Source organism: Amphiura filiformis, chromosome 2 (genome assembly GCF_039555335.1).
Source record: "Amphiura filiformis chromosome 2, Afil_fr2py, whole genome shotgun sequence".
NCBI lineage: Eukaryota > Metazoa > Echinodermata > Ophiuroidea > Amphilepidida > Amphiuridae > Amphiura > Amphiura filiformis.
The window spans coordinates 29,256,823-29,276,222 of NC_092629.1; the positions used below are offsets into that span (position 1 = coordinate 29,256,823).

General features: G+C 34.1%; 1 protein-coding gene and 1 non-coding gene across 3 annotated transcripts in view; both read right to left on the bottom strand.

Moving 5' to 3' along the window:
- Positions 1-19,400, bottom strand: part of LOC140146062 (neuronal acetylcholine receptor subunit alpha-3-like) — a 141,307-nt gene that overhangs the window by 102,064 nt on the left and 19,843 nt on the right. Inside the window, exon 1 of one of the 2 annotated variants that reach the window (XM_072167806.1) lies at positions 7,436-7,524. The exons of the other annotated variant lie outside the window; for it this stretch is intronic. The gene's annotated coding sequence lies outside the window, so the exon portion shown is untranslated. Of the gene's footprint in view, positions 1-7,435; positions 7,525-19,400 lie in introns of those variants that run through there. 2 annotated transcript variants of the gene reach the window in all.
- On the bottom strand, positions 18,052-18,125 carry Trnas-gcu (transfer RNA serine (anticodon GCU)). Its single transcript has one exon. It is a non-coding gene; the product is annotated as a tRNA-Ser (tRNA).

Below are 19,400 nucleotides of genomic sequence, written 5' to 3' on the forward strand. Positions count from 1 at the left end.
AACATTTACAGATGTGTAGAAACAAGTACAGCCCGTAGGCAATACGTGAGGTAACTAACACTTGGGCCATGCCATGCACTAATACATTCTGCCACCATATACCCCAGTAGCTAGACTTGGTGTTGCATTCTGAAGTGGTTACATTCAACACCTTACAGTTGTATGTATTTTGAATGTGCATTCCACAGGTAAGGCATAACAGCAAATTTGCACATTAAACCCTAACACCCAAAAATCTTACAAAATCTTACGATGAAAAAATCTGCGCATGCATGAATCCCAGGGTCTGCGATGACGCAATCACCCTAAGTGTTATATGCGCACGGAATTGCTGGCCGGGCAGCAATAACCCGTGTAGCTACCGGTCCGTGATCGTGTGCTTGGCATGCGAGGGGTCAAAGGTTCGAATCCCGGGGGTGCCAAGTCAAACATTCTTCTTCTCCTTGACTTTTTCGGATCTTCTTCGATCCCAAAAAGCAGGGTCCAGTGAAAAACGCCATAGACTTTGTACACAAGGTGTTTTTGGCATGTTGCCAAGTGCATTAAGGTTATTAATTATTTTAAACTGTTGTGATTTGGTAGTTCACAGCATCTTACGAATGCTATTGAGCTTTGGCAAAAATTGCATTGCTCAATTCATGGCGAATGTGTAGAAGAATAAAAATATCACAGATCTACTTTTATAGGTGCTGCGGTCCTTGATTTACGTTGTAAAGAGGGCTGAAACAACAATACTTTTGTAAAACGTACATAACTCATTAACAACAATAAATTAAGCAAGTTTGCAAAGTATACGATTTGTAGAATGAACTTTTGCAAAACATCAATGTGTTATTTTTCAATAATATATTGATCTACATAATGAAAATCGATTTTTAGGTTGCTTCGACCAACAATACCTCGTCTACCCTTAAATTAGCTTAATTTATGAAAACAGATAATTTGTTTAAATCTGGTTTGACTTATCTTATTTAAATGCTACTTAATAAGGAGAGTAATTTTTTCCCAAGATATTGGTCTTAACAAATGCGATATTAAATGGTAATGATAGTACTTTTAAAAAAAAATGTTCTTGACTTTTTCTAGAAACACTAAATTACCTAAATTCTAGAATTTTTTGGAGCTCAATTTTTATTTCAATAAACAAGGTGTTATATGAAAGGTGATCAAATTTAGACAATTCTCTCGCCAGCTTTCTTCAATTACGTGTTTCTATTTCAAGTTATAGGTGTTTCTAAATTCCCCTAAATTCTAAAATCAATTTAAAAATGATTTTTCTAAAAAAATTAACACTATTAAGCTCATACACCATCCCTGAAAATTTTGGAAATCATGGCACACTCCATGTAGGTAAAAAGAATGTAGAAAACTTAAGGTAATTTTCACAAAAAGATATACATAAGAAATGTTAGGATTTATTTTTGAAACTCTCAAAATAGATGGAGTGCAGACGTATCTTTAGTTTGTTCGAAGTTTTAAATTAATACACAATTCTGATTTGCTATTGTGACTATTTCGCTGCAAGCCTGATTAGCCGTTCGAGCTACATGTACCTTAATCCCACTGTGATCACTGCATAATAATTATGGTACAATTATCTGTCTTGTTTTCTGCGTGTCTCTCTCAAAGAGTAATTGCTTAAATCAACATTAAACTCATCATCGTCTATTTCGAATCAGGATTCCAATCACTGTTGTACGTTTAGGGCAAAGGTACTTATCTAAGATCAATGTCAAGTACATTAATGATGTTATGACAGTATACGTGTACATCAAGCCTGAGTGCAAAGCCCTAGCGCAATTACTACATTTGTGACTGTAGTAATAAAGCTCTACGATCTGCATTAGTGATCTTGACCGAAAGGGTATCTTGTCCCCTTTGAACATAGCCACACACACGTCCTTGTATGCGTTTTTGCATCAGTATTTTGCTAAACAATGGTAATACTCTTCAAAAAATAATTTTACACGTAACCCTTTAAAGGTGGTGTGGATCACGAACATTAAATTGCATCCCCAAGTATTGGTGCAGTGATGTGTGCCCTGGGGTGGTGAATTATAGACGGAACAAGTCATTTTTGCAAGTTAAAATTGGGGCAAGCAATTTCTGGCACAGATATTTGACTGTTATTTTACGTTCTGAAATGTGTAGAAAAAAAATGTTTGGAAACGTGCAAAATTAATATGGAAATTTTCTGCTCGGTGCTCTCATGATTAGAGAACATTAAGTTTTAAATTGAGATTCTTGAAAATCTGCCATGTGTAAGGGGGGACATTTTTTGGGCTTGACCAGGAGGCATATTTGTTGGCATTTCGAAAGGGGGAATGCAATTTAAGTAGTCCATTTTGAGAATTCACCAACCCGCGGTAGACATAATTATTGCACAGATACAGTATCTGATTGGTTAATTATTAATATTTGAACTATGGAAGCAGAACATCTGTTTTGCCCATTACTTTTAGATAATGTATCGGAGAAACTGATTCAAAAGCACCTGTCTCGCAAGTAAAAAAGCAGTATTTATATTGAATGTAATTTAGAGATACTGCATTTGTTAATTCAGATATCTATTCGAATGATACTTGTACCAACAATATGAAATGCTTATTTCTTAAAATATTCAGAATAAGAAATCATCATACATGTATGTTTTCTAGCTATACGTTTATGGTAAGTAGTAGAATAGTCTGCCTGCAGAAGGTTCCACCAATACCAGATTAAAGGGGAATAAAAACTTAATCATTGTAACTTAAAGGGGAATAAAAACTTAATCATTGTGTATTAAAGAAGAATTACACTGTCAACCACTGCCAAGGTGTAGTCAATACGATAACGTAACAATTTTCTCCACTAGGTCAAAGCCCTTATATACCCAATACTGGTATTACATTCATGTAATTAGTTTAGTTCTTTATTTCAGTGTTGCATTTTTAAAATGCTGCAGTAATGTATATTCATACAAAACGTTTTTCATGACCGTTATATAACCGGAATTTAATGTTATTAAAACTTTTTTTACTAAAACTAAAATCCAAAAAAAATGAAACGTTTTGTGTTTTCATCTTTTATCATAACCTAGGTACGTTATTAGCTGATACGGACGTGCAGGTGGAACAGCTTTTGCTTCTGTTTGACTTAAGAGACCCACTTCTTACGTTTTTATTTATTTTCCAGTAATTAAACGAAGACAAAAGGTTAATGCACATGATAAGGTTGACTTGATTAAAGTTAGGCAGAAAATTAATGCTTAAAACTGTTATTACAGAATTGAAACGATAATAGCCTGTGTAGAAGACAACTGTTAAAAACAATGTTTAATGTTGCTCAAGAATAAAAAAAAAGATGATCTCGACACGCTTCTTCAATATCTTCTTCGTCTTCATTTACACACTTCTGTTTAATACATTCTAGTCAAGTGTAGTGTTGGTGCAATATACAAAATAAACTTGAGGTTACATGCTTGAAAACTAATGAATATTCAATTGGTTTAAATCCGTTCATTATGCTGATTTTTTTGTGTGCATGAAATCGTTAATTCATATTAAGTTATCTTACATTAAAACCTGTTATTATTTAAACAACCCCAATCACTCAAATGCTCAAGACGTTGGATTGAATATTTCTGTATTTAAAAATATTAGGGAATAATCATTATAAATTATTTATTACGTTACTCAAAGACTTTTTGCTTTTAAAAATTTTAGGGAATAATCATTATATACATTATTTATTACATTACTCAAGGAGGCTCACACATGTTTTAGGTACAATAGAATATAGTGGAAAATACAGAGAGGAAGGTTGGACCGTGTACCTCTTTTTCATCAATGTGTTGCTTGTGTTATTATGGCCCATGTACTTGTAGAAATTGTACCTATTAGATTACACATTTTATGACGTAGAGAGACTATTATAGTTGTACTATTTGAGTGCAATGATAAAAGAACTGTCATTACAACATATTTAAAACGGTATAAAATGCGTGTCAATAACATTTAAATCCCGAATTAAAAAACACATATTTAAGATTAGACACAAAATGCAAATACAACATCTAAATGAAAAACTTAGAATCAGTTGAACAAAAATGCACGACATGAACTGTCAATGTCAAAAGTTGTAGTTTTTAGTAATATACCCCAATTATTGTTATTATTGTCTTTATCTATTCAATTAGTCGTCATATTGACTTTCAAAGTTATAAATTACAAACTTATAATATAACATACTAATTTTATTTGTAGCAATGCATTAAATTATCATATTGGTTTAATGTAGAACTCGTTTCATGTAAGCTATACTCCTCCATTTTTGTTGGTTCCAAAATTCAATGTTTTTGACATTTTGCGGTATATTTTGTTGTTGTTGTTGTTTGTTTTTTTTAAACTTTTTTTGTTAGGACAGGGGGTTCTTAATACAGGCCATCCGGCCTTCCGAGAACCTCCTCATTCAATGTATGTGTTTAATTGTTGTGCTGTTATATTTAATATTTAAAAGAAATAAAGATGAATGAATTCAATATTTCACCGTCGTATCAATTTTTATCAGCATTATTAATAATACTCTTTATTTAAAAAGTAGAACATCATAATGCCATTTATACATATTTGTCTATCAATAATCAAGGTTCTCCTCTTACATATCTGGCAGGTAGGGAACACATTTTATATTGTATTTTACCTTTGTATTTTATGAAACTATAATTTGATACCATGATGTCTGTGTATATTTCCTTTGACGCCCGCGCCAAATCCATATCAAGTATATTTTTAAAGAGTCATTACTCGATTTCTATCGAGCTCTTCAAGACATATATAACCAATATGCACTGCAACTCTTTCTAAAATATTCATTCAATAATTTTGATATATTATTACTCACGAAATTATTGAGGTACCAAGGGTTTGTTATTCATTGGTTCATTGTTGTGATAACAGCATAACTATGAATCTTTGATATTTAATCGAGTTGTGAATTTAACAAGTGCGAGATGCATCGTAATGATGACTCACAAAACTTCTTTTAAAAATCTTGGAATAATTTCACAAGAGCAAAATGAAAATCACGGATTTACTCTAGCAATTTATGGTGGATCTCACTACCCCTGATCATTTATGATATTAAGGTGCTGGAGTAATAATTGCAGTATTTAAATTTAGCGCAAACGATGGATCTAAGATTAGCTTAAGTCGCTCGGTAGTAAACATTAGCGGCGTTTGTGCCGGATCAATACCACTAATTCTATAACACAGTTTTCAATTGATTAATAGGTAATTACAAGCACGGTTTTCTCATACATGGAACTCCCACGTGGAACATATCAACATAAATTATGATGACCTGATAATGACTCTTTTTGTTTTAAACAACGAGTGTAACCATGGTAACGACGATACGTTTATAGTGCGCCCTTTTTTTTGGGATGAGATAGGAGTACATCGGCTGAATGGGAAAATTGATTTGATGCGGGTGAATTTTGGGAAACATTTCATCAAAACTGTAAAATAATAGTAAAACGTGTCATTTCTGCATGTTATCTGAAATTTGCACATTTTGGTTATACAACTTGGTGCTATTTTTCATATACCATGCAAGAGAATAGTCCCTATATTTTGTTCAAGCGCTGCCCAGCTCTAATGTATGTATTCAATCTCAAAGGGTTGGTACTTTCCCTAGTGCTAGGGTTAAGAAAACGTAATTTTGTCTTCACAAGAGCAACTCAGCTCTGCGACAGCTATGATGGTTGAAATCAGCTCTTGCCTGATCTCTCTGACTATGAAAAACAAGGTTGCCTTTCATTATTTTTGCGATTGAACCTCGAAGTTCATGATGTTTAGGAATTACATAATCTCCATGCAAAATCATGCTGGAGTTTTTAGACAGAAAAAAGTGCTTAAAATCATTAAAAGTTACGAGATATCTCACATCTGTGGTACAATTGCCATTACTAAGTCATGGCCACTCTAACATTATGAATTGAAATAGTTTTATTAACGGTACTCAACCATATTTCTCTTTGGTGGTATATGTGTACTTTATTCGTAATACCCACTGCTTGATACTCAAAACTATCGCTCCGAGTGATCTAAAACCGTACCGTGGAAAGGATCAAAAGTTAACTATCAGTGTAAATGTATTATATTAAAAGAACGAAACAGTCAAGTTTCAAAATTCAAAAAGCATACGAAAGCTGTTTTATTATGCAATTTCATGTATCCAATATTTGTTTTAGGAATTTAGAAAATATAAATTCGGAATCTTTCAGCGGCACACTGTATAATGAGAACAAAACATTTCGGTCCATTTAAATGGAGACATTTACATTTGGAAATTGTACAATCGAAATGTATCATAAACCTAACAGAAGAGGCATTCAACTCAGCTTGTATGAATCCTCATTGTGACAACATTTGTATCGCTAATTATATCAAGTTCAAAAACAGTTTCATATGACACGGGCTGTCTATGCTCCATCTAGAATTACAATTGTTTATAGGAGTTAAGGATAGCATTGGAGCTGTGGTTAGTAGAAGTGGGAAATTGTTAACCGTTTTTATGGCGCTAAAGATTATGATTCTTCATAGAATAATACGCATAATATACATAAGAAAACATATTGGAGGGTATCCACCTGATATATCAGCGACTGAATATCATATTACTCAATCGCTATGCTAAATAAATTCCATTTCGGAATTGCTTAAGTTGCTCTGTTGCAAAAGGCAGCGAGATTCCCTTCTCAGTGGGCTCCATACAGCGATTTTGTTCCAACGATTCAATTCAAATTCATCTATTACTTAGAGTACGATTATTTATGCCAGGTTGATGCGGCTTAAGAACGGGGCTTAATTTAAATACAGCTATATACGGTGACTAAAAACAGTGCCATTTAACCCCCAAAGCAGATACCAATCCGTTATTGACACAGGCTATGACAACCCAATGGGATTTCTGTATACTAACAATTACTGTCTATATACACTTTGTGTCTGAATTTTGATTTGCAATCAAGTATAACTGATAAAATATGAAGCAATGAAATGATAAAAAATGAAGTAATGATTTTACATCAGCATCGAGTAGTATTTTACGACATTCAATAACACAAACAAATTTGATCGAATTCTAATCGAATCGAAAATAAGACACCGATAGTGCAATATTGTAGTGGTAATTGTATATGACTTTTCGATACTTTTAGCATACCAGTTAATCGTTGATATAAGTAAATGGGTAAATGAAAAGCTAAAAATGATCGTTTATGATCTTTACATGGCCAAAACGAAGTAGTGTATAACTGGTTGGATTGATTTTTTAAAAGTACACTGACAATGAACGCCACGAAACAATGATCGAAATAAGGCTGCAAAGTCACCGCGATATTTTCATCATCCAGTTCAGTATCAACAAATGGCTATAATATTATTAAACTTACCACCACAGTTGAAGAGTTGTTCCAATAATATCCAAAGTAAAAAGGCATAGGTCGACAATCCAGCTAGTGATTTTTGCACCGACTTAAATTTTTGCACCGACTTAAATGCTGACTTTTGAAGCAACACAGCCATGACCATGATGACGCGTGAATATCAACCAACAGTCATGACATTATTCGGGTTCTGTGTTACAGCGTACCCCGTATCTTATCTTATGAGTACAGTTTGTGAAGCACACACACGTGTTGGATGGAGTGAATTGTATTCTAACCATATTCATGACGCTTCACGTCATGGTACTATACAATGGCTTGGATGGCTTCCCACAATTCTTTTCTCTATTAATAAACATTAATATGATATGCAACAAAAATTACACTTTTGCGGGCAAAGTAAAATTGTGTAAAATGCGAAATGTGGTTTTCTTAAATATGTGTTCAACATATATTTTGTGATCAAGCGTCTATGCATTTGACATTTAACATGTTTAATAATGTTATTGCAGTTTAATGTCATTGTCGTTTTACCATTTTCAGCGATACTCAAACTCAACCAAAACATTTTAAGTCAGTGGCTTATCGATCACTTCAGCGTAAGTATGGCTTCTTGGCTCGTATATAGAAATATGTGTCTTTATTCTTGAGTAAATTATACAATTTCTACTCAAATATCACTTCATGTTTCAATCTTGGCTAGTGGTCCCTCAGATTACATTGACACTCTTGTTTCAATATTTGAGAGTAATGGTTGTGACTATCATATTTTGTCTATATTTATATTCTATTAAGTGTCCAATGAATTCAATGTACAGATACCTCGAAAGAATTGGGATATGAGTCAGATTCATTGGAAATTATGAATGAAGTGTTGGGAAATGAACTATAACCAAGCGTTTGAACCAAATGATATTTGATTTCCAGTTAATTATTCAATATTGTTTTTAAAACGCAAAAGAATTTAACAAACTATAACATGTTCAATATTAGATTCTAAACGTCATTTTGCCGTGTACCCGTGTTAGGAACTCTCCTACTTTATACAGCAAGATATTTCAACATGGTCAACGCTTTCTGGACCGTTGTGTTTTTACGGTTCTAAAAAGACAGGTCGTTAAATATTGTAGTAGGTTCTTGGGGAAAGAAAAAGCTGTAATTTCACAACGCCCTGTCCGTCACCTTGTTTATGGGCGAACTTTAGTTCTCTTCGGAACAGAAGGTGGAGAGAATATCTGTTTCACCGGCGCTTGAATGAACACCAGGATGCAATTATCTTATGTAAATCCATATTTTGTAACCTTATCGTTTATAAGGAGAGCAGACAAAATACCAATTTCACATGCCAAATTACCTGTGGTCGTATGGAAGGTATTCCCAGGTTGCTTGGGGGAAACTTGGGTATCATTTATGTACCATGTGATTATGTTTAGATGATTTTTTACTTATAATATAGATTGCCTGTCTCAGGGAAAATTGGCTTGGTAGTAGTGGTATCTGCAAAGTATTAGCTATTACACCTTCGGCAAAAAATCAGAACCTGCAAACGACTTGTCACCTGGGGCGGACATTTTATAAATGAATTTAGAAGAGCAGCAACGACATCAGTTGCATTTAATGCCAGATCTACATCATATGCAAAATTTGAGGAAAAATGAACGAGTCAGTTTTATTTTAGGGCCATTTGTCTATATATGGTCTTTACATGTAGCCCTATGGAGAGAGTGCCCGTTGAGGGTGCTATAACCCACATTTTAGGAACAAAAATGTGATTTAAAAAAAACTGACCCGTGCGAATTTTCTAAAACATATAGAAATATAATCAAGCCCTACCTGCTCTTCTCCGAAAAAAATGAAAAGGCCTATAGCTCAATGATAATGAAACCTAGGTGGGATATTTTGTGTTTGTAGAGGGGGTTGTGGTGTCGATGACGTATTGTATATGGTGAGTTCGGGAGTGTTATGGTGTGTGTAGTAGTTATGTTATGTAGTGTGTTCGTGGGATTTTGAGCCAAATATTGGGCTATACTCTTGAGCCGAATATTGGGCTATATTCTTGTACATATAGCCGAATTGCCCCAATTGCCCCAATTACAAATGAATTATGACATCATGTGGTCATTACGTAGAACATGTTTGTACTTATTTTTAGTATCACTGGATAGAGGGGACATTGATATATAATATAATTATACAAGTATACATGTTGTAAGAACCTCGAGTGATTGTTGGTGTCATGTTTAAACAAAATATCAGTGATACGAATTGGAATATTTGGTAAAATGCATAAATGAATCAAAATGCAAGTTGTAAATTTTAGTTTCCTGCATTTACACAATGGGGTTTTAGAAATGGAACAGGCATAGATTGCTCACCATCCTGTCAAAAAAGAGTATATTTGACACAAAATGTGTCAAATATACTCTTTTTTGACAGGATGGTGAGCAAATATCAGTGATACGAATTGGAATATTTGGTAAAATGCATAAATGAATCAAAATGCAAGTTGTAAATTTTAGTTTCCTGCATTTACACAATGGGGTTTTAGAAATGGAACAGGCATAGATTGCTCACCATCCTGTCAAAAAAGTATATTTGACACAAAATGTGTCAAATATACTCTTTTTGACAGGATGGTGAGCAAATATCAGTGATACGAATTGGAATATTTGGTAAAATGCATAAATGAATCAAAATGCAAGTTGTAAATTTTAGTTTCCTGCATTTACACAATGGGGTTTTAGAAATGGAACAGGCATAGATTGCTCACCATCCTGTCAAAAAAGAGTATATTTGACACAAAATGACCTCTTATCTCGATTGCATTTTTGAGACATCGTAAGGCAGTCCCTTCGGCATATTTGGTGGTAACATATTATGATAGTGTCATCCATAACATAGTACGATGTTTTATGTTTCAACACGTCGCGATGGTTATAGCGATGTAGTCATGCAATATTCAACGATCTCGTGCCATATAGATGACAGATGTATCTTAACATTTAGATAACTTATACTTGACTTATAAATTATGCCATAGCAAGTGTGGAAAGAAATAAAAAATCACTGATAATCCATTTTAGGTTGAACTCATAATCTATTCTCTATATTCCAGTTGAACAAGGGTAATGATTTCGATAAAGTATAAACACATTTTGCGATAAATAAATTTGTATCCAGAATTTTTACATGCTAGCATTCAGGCGCATTCAATTCAAATCTCCTTAAGTAATCTACAGAATCAAAGATTTGTATATGCTTCTAACATCGTTAACACGCGGCTTTCAGCTTAACCAATAGCAGGCTATGTTAGCACTTCTATGACACTGTCTAATACTCCTCTTTTCACCAAACGTCAAGAGTTTCTAGAATGCTGTTAAAATAAGAAAATTGTTAATGCTAATTTATTGCACATTCTAGGGAAGCGTGGTTACCTTTTCGAAATAGCCGAGTGAGAGGGTTTTCAATGAAATTATTTTTGTGTCAAAACTGAAGCATCCTCTGTATAAAAGAAAATATGAATATTAACTGCACATCATATGTCCGATTTTTGTATGTAGAACAGGCAGATATCAATAATTGAGCGCTGTTAATACACTTTAATGTTTTTAAGCAAATACAATTCCAAAATATGGTACGTTTTCTGTCTCTGCTTGTCACGTGGTAAGCCTATGTTGAAGTTGCGATTATATGTTCAAATAAGTTTCAAGATGGATACCAACAAGTCAGGTAGCTGAGCGGTCTAATGCGCTAGGCTCATTCAGAATCCATGATAGCGGCGCGGCGTGAGTTCGAGCCCCACCTCAGCCGTACTTAATTTACTTTTTTTAAATTTTACAATTACGATTATTTATAGAGAAATGTGGCTGGGAGAATTTATGTTTGGCGTAGGGAGGAGTGTGACACTAACAAAGGTGCCAATATCTTGGTTTTGATGATTTTTTATGATCCTCCCGATGAGCAAATCACATTGCCCTTTAATGTACACGAAAACCAGGTTTCTAGGTTAACTGAGTTTTGAAATAATCATGGTGTGTTTTTTCCTAACAGTGTGATCATTTAGAGTTGTGCATAGTAATTTCGTTGTGATTTCCATGCGATACCTGAGTTCAAATCAAACATCATTAAATTCAGTGGCTGCATAAAATTGATCACTTGAGCTTAATTATGACTTGTTGGATCGCATTTTGCCAGGTGTCTGTTTACATTTGTGTAATTTTCTCTGGTTGAAGTCGTATAAATGAGATCATTTAATCTGTATTCACTGTATAAATGTACAATCATTCGGTACCAGAATTAAAAATATTTATTTCAGTGAAGAGAGATCTAAGAATCGAGTTTCTATTATTTTTATTATTCCGATATGTCCGTGGAGAAACGTGCTTTGGATCTCATGGTACCTGCCTTGCTGGTCTGTAAAACAAGCGTGGTGTACACATTACGAGTTAGGGGTATAATCTTCGTGTATATTGCACAATATGCACACCATTCTAAGCATTCCATAATATGACTGACAATGGATGCGATTTAAATTTGTAAATGACGCTCATATTCTCTAGAGGTCGAAATTATTTTTTTTCTTCTTCTTCTTCTTTATTTTTCTTTTTTTCCCTTTTTTTTTGCTGGTGTGAAATCATGCTAAACGACATGGACTTTAATATTTGTAGTTGAAGAAAACATTTTGCGTTTAGCTGATAATCAATTTTTCCATACTGTACAAAGCCAGACTTCCACAATATTGCGAAGGCGCGCTGGCATTATGATGTCAGGGTGACATTACGTGGGGCATGTTTGTACTTATTCTGTTATCACTGGATAGAGGAATTCATAGCTATCCATTGGTATCAAATATAACATATATTAAATGTACAGACTTGACATTTAGTATGGAATATTTGTTCGCAAAGCTCAAATTCAGCTTCCCTAAATCCGAAATTAAGCCAAATTCGCTACATTAATGAGCACCATAATGTAAACGTAAAGTACATTTTTCTGTCAAACAATTATTTTACACCATCTCCCGACACATCCCAATTAACAATTAGCCCGTGCAGTTTATGTAGACCCCTCTCAGACCAGTCTTGGAACTTTCCGAAAAAATATTTCATACTAAATGTCAAGTATGTAAATACCTTTAATATAGAAGAATGTAGGAGGTTGCAACAACCCCACCCCCGTTGTAGTTAGTGATACAAAATGTGGTTTAGTGGGACGCTGGTTGATTATAACCTCACCAACGACAATTTAGAACATTTGGAAATAAAGACTAAATGCAATTTTTAATTTACAGCATTGTAAAATATAGTAAACATACATGTAAGTAACCAAACTAGAGGTTGTAAGGAAGTTCTCGCGCGAAATCTTCATCTTTTCATCACATATCGAAAACGAAACTGCCATGTCCCTCTTCGTGCATTTAAGCTTACAATCTCTATAATGAGTTGACGTTTTTTTATTTTGCCGTTTTTTCGCCGTTTATATAGGCATGTTGTATGTTACGAATAACGGTATGTTAAAACATACCGTTATACATGTAAGAAATTGATCAGATTTGACTGTGTCATGGTGAATAAGATCTCAATACAAGTCTACAGTACTTTAATATGGGAAGTTGAGATAGACTGGAAATAAATCTTGGATTCCTTTGTTATAATTTGTGTGTGAGCATTCAAGCAAAGAAATGATACATGGATAGCTAAATCTCTCCATGGAAAATTCCGGGTCTGAGTTTTGTTCTATTCATGAACCTTGAATGAAAAATGCACCTGTTATTTGAATGAATATTGGAAGCATGCTTTTTGTAGAAAGCCAACTTCACTTGCTATCTGGACACCAGGGTGATAACATCAATATGTAGAGAATTCACAATTTACCCATAGGGTTGTGACACCAATATTTTAATTTTCCACTTAATTGCAACTTGGATGCTGAGATCCAGGCTCTGCAGGGAAAATTTCATTTGTGCTTGCGCGTTCATCTTCAATTATGTTACTGACGAGAGTAAATAACCAAGTATACTTGAACTTCGGCGAAGATGTGAGGAACGGCAGCCATGACAGACATATTGTTGGTGTGATGTTACCGAGTCATCTCCGGATGCAAGTCATATAATTTCAAGTTTTATGTAAGTTCACTTTTCATATTATGCTGGTGTATTTTTATTTAAATATCATGTTTTGGATTTACAAACTAGCTTTGCAGAATGTGCGTAACATTCTGCAATGCAAATTTATCCTGATATTTATCAGACCGAAACTTTACCAAATTAAACCATGAAAGAAATTTAGGCCCATTATTTTTCATGTTTTATAACAATTTGAACTTAGTTGTTTTCGGACAAAGATTTATTATGATATTTGAGGCAAAGACTTTAATGACAAAATTATCCAAAATAAAATGTTGCATTTTATAAGATTTATCATGCAGTCATTGAAAAGATATTCACATAGTGACATGTTTTGGAAATCATTCATTTATAATTTAAATAACCAAATGTCAATCATTGTTTGAATGTTTGGAAACCTATTTGGACATAATGAAATTGACAAATTAATGTGTCTGGATTTAAAGAATATATAGATTATGTTATTATTTATGTGGTAAATAAATTGAGTAAATTATGTGTAGAAATAAGGATACAAATGGTCGTCAGCGAAACAAAATACGAGCATCGGATCAAGTCAATTGTAAATATAAATGATATTTTGTTGCATGGAAAAAGATATTAAATTCATGCTCAATTATTACTTTCGTAAAATGATTTCAGATAAGACTTTGAGTTAAGCAAACCGAGCATGATGATTTTTGAATTAGAAGTTTGATTAAAAGTAAGGCCTACAGAAATTCGGAAACTTTGAATCTTTTTGGTCTATTTTAAATCTGTAGCCCCGTTTTCGTTGGGTTTGGGAAAATCATTGGCATCGAAGTCTTTTCAACATCATGGGAACCTGGAATCTACATCAATCTTAACAAGCTTCAGCTTCAAGGAAGATCGTATGGTGTAAACTTTTATATCACGGATTTCGTCATATGAACTTTTACGTATTCATAGAAAACCGGTAACCGGAAACTGTGCACAATTATTTTTTCATCAAATAAGACAGTATTTTGGACGTTATAAAAAAAAATTAAAGAGATCTCTGCTAAATTCAAAGTATATATGTATCTTTTAAAATTAATTGTAAGATTATCTTTTTGAAAGTCATAAAGACTATTTTTTTTTGAATAAATAAATACATTCTTGATTTGTTATAAAACTTAATCTGGTCCAGTTTACATTTACTCTTAGCATCACGACTGAGTATATTGGGTAAGGTGACAATTTTTGGTGGAGAATCCGGGTATTGTACTCAGTATTACCAAATTTCTTTCCAATTGGGATTTCAAATTTTTTGATGTGATTAGAATAGATGTAAATTAATTCCAGAGTAGTTGTCAAACCATTGAAAAATATTTAAAGTGTAACCCTTGATTTTTTCACAGGTAACATCGTTCCAACAATGTGACTGATCAGAAGTTACCCAAGTCTGCAGTTCCTGTGTCATCCCGAAAGTTCAAGCACAATATTTGGATGGGGTATGTAAAGTAAAACTTGCAGGCGCGATTATATTGTGAGAAAAAAAAAATCTTGGTGTCATAACTGATTGTGTCCATTATCAGAACGTGCAGCGGAAGTTAAAGAGCAGGAACATGTCAAAGCATTAGAACGCGAACAAAGAATACTTGCAATGCAAATTGATTTGGAAAAACAGAAGCGCGACACCGCTGAAGCGATGCAACATGCCAATATTAGGGGTGCAGATTTTCCTAAATCAAATACCAGAGTGCCCAAACTTCCTACTTTTGATGAAAGTAAAGATAACATAGATGCCTATTTGCTTAGATTTGAGAGGTATGCTGTACAACAAGGTTGGTCACCTGATAAATGGGCGGTATATCTAAGCGCACTTTTGTCTGGGAAAGGGTTGGAAGTATATTACGCACTTAGCGACACTGAAGCAAGTAATTATGACGTTCTAAAATTATGTATCCTGAACAGATATGAATTGCATGAGCAAGGCTTTCGTAAGAAATTCAAATATTCAAAACCTGAAACTGGAGAGTCAGGACCACAGTATGCAACACGTGTTCTAAACTACTTTAACAGATGGGTAGAATTGACAGCCAGGAAAACAGATAGAGAGGGTCTTATAGATTTGATAATTTGTGATCAATTTATAAATAGTGTACCCAAAGATATGGCTATATTTATCAGGGAAAGGAAACCTAAAAATATTCAAGCCATGACTGAACTTGCTGACCAATATATTGAAGCTCATGGTAGTTGGGGTTTTGCATCAAATGGAGATAAAGGGAAGAGTAACCATGGTAACAAAAACTTCTCCAAAAGTGGTAAAACTAACACTAGTATGAAGCCAAATGAGTCAAAGTATCAAAGTACAAACAGAAATACAACCCAACAGCGATCAAATAATAAGGCTAGTACAAGTACAAGGTTCAAAGGTACATGCTTTATATGTAATAAACATGGTCACCAAGCTCGTGATTGTACAACTAGGCCTAGATTAAATGCCATGTTTGAGTCAAATGATGAAAGTAAAATGAATAGTTTCATCGATAGTTCTACATGTGACAAAAGTGATGGACATACATGTACACCGACAATAGAGACACAAAGTAGTGCAAAAGCTTGCAACGATAAAGCTGCATTCATGATGGTATGTACGGATCAAAAAGAAGTGATTCCGAACAAAGGTGTGTACAAATTAGATTGTGGTCATGAATTGACGGTAATTACACGTACAGCTGCATGTTCACGACAGTCTCATAAATCAGAAATGGTTGTAGTCAACGGATATATAGGAAACCAGAGAATGCCGGCACGGTACCATACAATGGCCTTAATAGTTTCCCATGATGCTTTTCTCTATTAACCCTAACCGCCTAAGGGCTTTTTGGCGACGGGAAGGGAAAGACGGAAAGAATAAAGAGAGAAAAGAAGGAAAGAAGTTGTTTGCTCTGGGTGGGATTCGAACCCGAGACCCCTCTCATGCCAAGCACTCGGTCGGCGACACTTTGCCACGGGTCTTGGGTTTCGCTGGCCAGCGAAACCCTGCCTATAATGTCACTTAGGGCGATTGCGTCATCACACCACGTGGGATGCATGCACGAACAGCGCATATATCAAGTAGTATTTTGTAGTATTCAGGCGGGTTAGGGTTAATAAACATTAATATGATATGCAACAATATATTAACACTTTGCGGGCAAGGTACATTTTTATAAAATGTAAAATGTAATTTGGTAAAAGATATGCTCAAAATATATACTGCGACCGAGCTCCTATGCATTTGACATTTAGAATGTTATTACAGTTTTAATGGCATTGTCGTTTTACCATTTTTACTGATACTCGAATTCAACATTTTAAATCATTGGCTGCATATAATCGATCACTGCATCTTAAGTATGACTTGTTGAATCAAGAGTAAATTTGTCTGGTTGAAGTCATATACGAGTATAATGAGATCACTTAATATTGAAGTCACTATATTGCCTATCTGAGGGTTCACTCCAAAAAGATATAAATGATATACATTACGAATAATATATATGGTCAACGATTTACAAAATGATACAATTTCTACTCAAATATCGCTTTTCAACATGAAACTTCACAATGTTAATACACCTTCTTTTGATATTTGATATGTTCACTCTTGGCTGATGGTCCAACAGATTACGTTGATACTCTTATTTAAGTACAATAGAGCAAAGAATCGGTATTTATGTAGAACCAAGTTGAACTTTCCCATTATTTGTCCACGAGGTACCACGTATTTTAAATGAAAGCACACAATGCACGATAAAGGCACCAGCTCTGAAACTGACTTTAACTTTAAATAAATTTGATTTCGTGCGTTATTTTAATTTCCTTTTTTTTCCTGTTCAAACAAAACTTTCTAAAGTTACTTTAAATCTGCCATACCTAAGTTGATTCCAACTCAATTATTTTTAAATCCCAATATGTCCAACTTACTGGTTATTTTGTAATTCACTCCACATACAGATTTGTATGTTTTTGATAGAGAATAAACCTCTTAAAAGTAAAGGTAAAATGAAAATGAAAGCTTGATTTTGTAACACAAATAACAACAAATTATGTTCCTTCTCCTTAAACAAGACCAAGGGCAATAACACTTTAGGTGCTCCATTTTATTTCAATGCCAATGAGGTTAAGAACATGGCAGTTGTTCCAAATCTACTTCACACAGAGTGGACTGACATTCAAATTTTAGATGTCTCTTGGACAAACATTAAAAATGGGTATCACTATAAAATATGTCATATAAACAAAACGGTAAATGCTAATCCCTAATTTTTTTTACACACAAGGTCACTAATGGATATATCATTTATAAAATGTTTTAAAACCATTAAGGTTCAACTTGCTTCTAAAATAAAATGGATTATTTTGCACTTTTTGGACGCACCTTGTTTTTGAGATTTCGTCATTATGTTATACAAACGTAAAATAAATCAACAAAAACAAACTGTAACTTGAGAAAAGTTTTTAACACAAGTTTCCACATACATAAATGACAGCCAGTGAAAACATTTCACTGACCATCCAGGATTTGAACCTGGGACCTTCGGATCAGCGGACCGATGCTCTGCCAACTGAGCTAATGAGTCAGATGGAGAAGAGCAGTGATGTTATTATCTATATGCCTTCAGTTCAATACCCGCCCTCTATCATCTTCTCATCCAAGAAGCTTTAAGAAAGAGGTTTGTATGTATGTGGAGACTTGTGTTAAAAAAACCTTTCTCAGATTTAATCTCTCACATGGTTAAACTTTATTTCTCCATCTAAACTATAAGTTGTTCAAATTTTGATTCTAAACTTTTGCTTTTGCCATGTTAGGAATTCTTTTACTTTATACAGCAGAATATGATCAAGACATGTCGTTAAAAATTGTAGTAGGTCATTTTGAGATGACAAATGGTAATTTCAGAACACTCTGTCCGTAATCACGTTTATAGGTTAATTTTAGTTCTATTTGGAACCGAAGGTGGAGATGATATCTGTTTCAGCGGCACTTGATTGAACACCAGGATGCAATTATCTTAAGGAGAGCGGACCATTACCAATTTCATTTGCCATTTGACTTGTGGTCGTATGAAGGTATCCCCAATTTACTCAAGTACCATTTATCTATCGTGTGACCCTTTTTTAGATGATGTATTATTTCTAAATTGCCTGCTTCAGGGAAAATTGGTTTTGTATCGTACAATTAGTGGTATCTTCAAAGTATTAGCTATCACACATTCGGCATCAGAACTTGCAAACGACTTGTATGGTTTTGTGTTTGTAGGTGGAGGTTGTGGTATCAGTAGAGGAGTGAAGATGATGTATTTGTATATGATGTGTTCGGGAGTGTGATGGTGTATGTAGACGGCTCTTGAGAAATTATTCTTAGGGACATGGACATTAAACCAACAGCATAAATTTCGCAGGAATCGCATGTTCATGGGATTTTGAGCCGAATGTTGGGCTATACTCTTGTATATATAGCCAAGTTGCCCCAATTTCGCGAAGGCGCGCACACATTATGACGTCATATGGGCATTACATGGGGCATGTTTGTACTTATTTTTAGTATCACTGGATAAAAGGGAAATTGATACATAATATATACAAGTATGACTTTATATCATAGAAAAATTCAAGTTGTTAAAATTTCCCTTGGTTGTTGGTGTCATGTTTGAACAAACAAACGAATTGAAATATGGTTAAAAGACCTTTGATCTGGTTAAGAATGCATAAATTGGTCATACATCTTCCTGTATGAACAAAATGCAGTTTTAGAAATGAAACAAGCTTAGATTGCTCACCATCCTATCAAAAATATTTATTTGACATAACATTACCTTTGAGATATCGTAAGACAGTCCCTTTGGCATGTTTGGC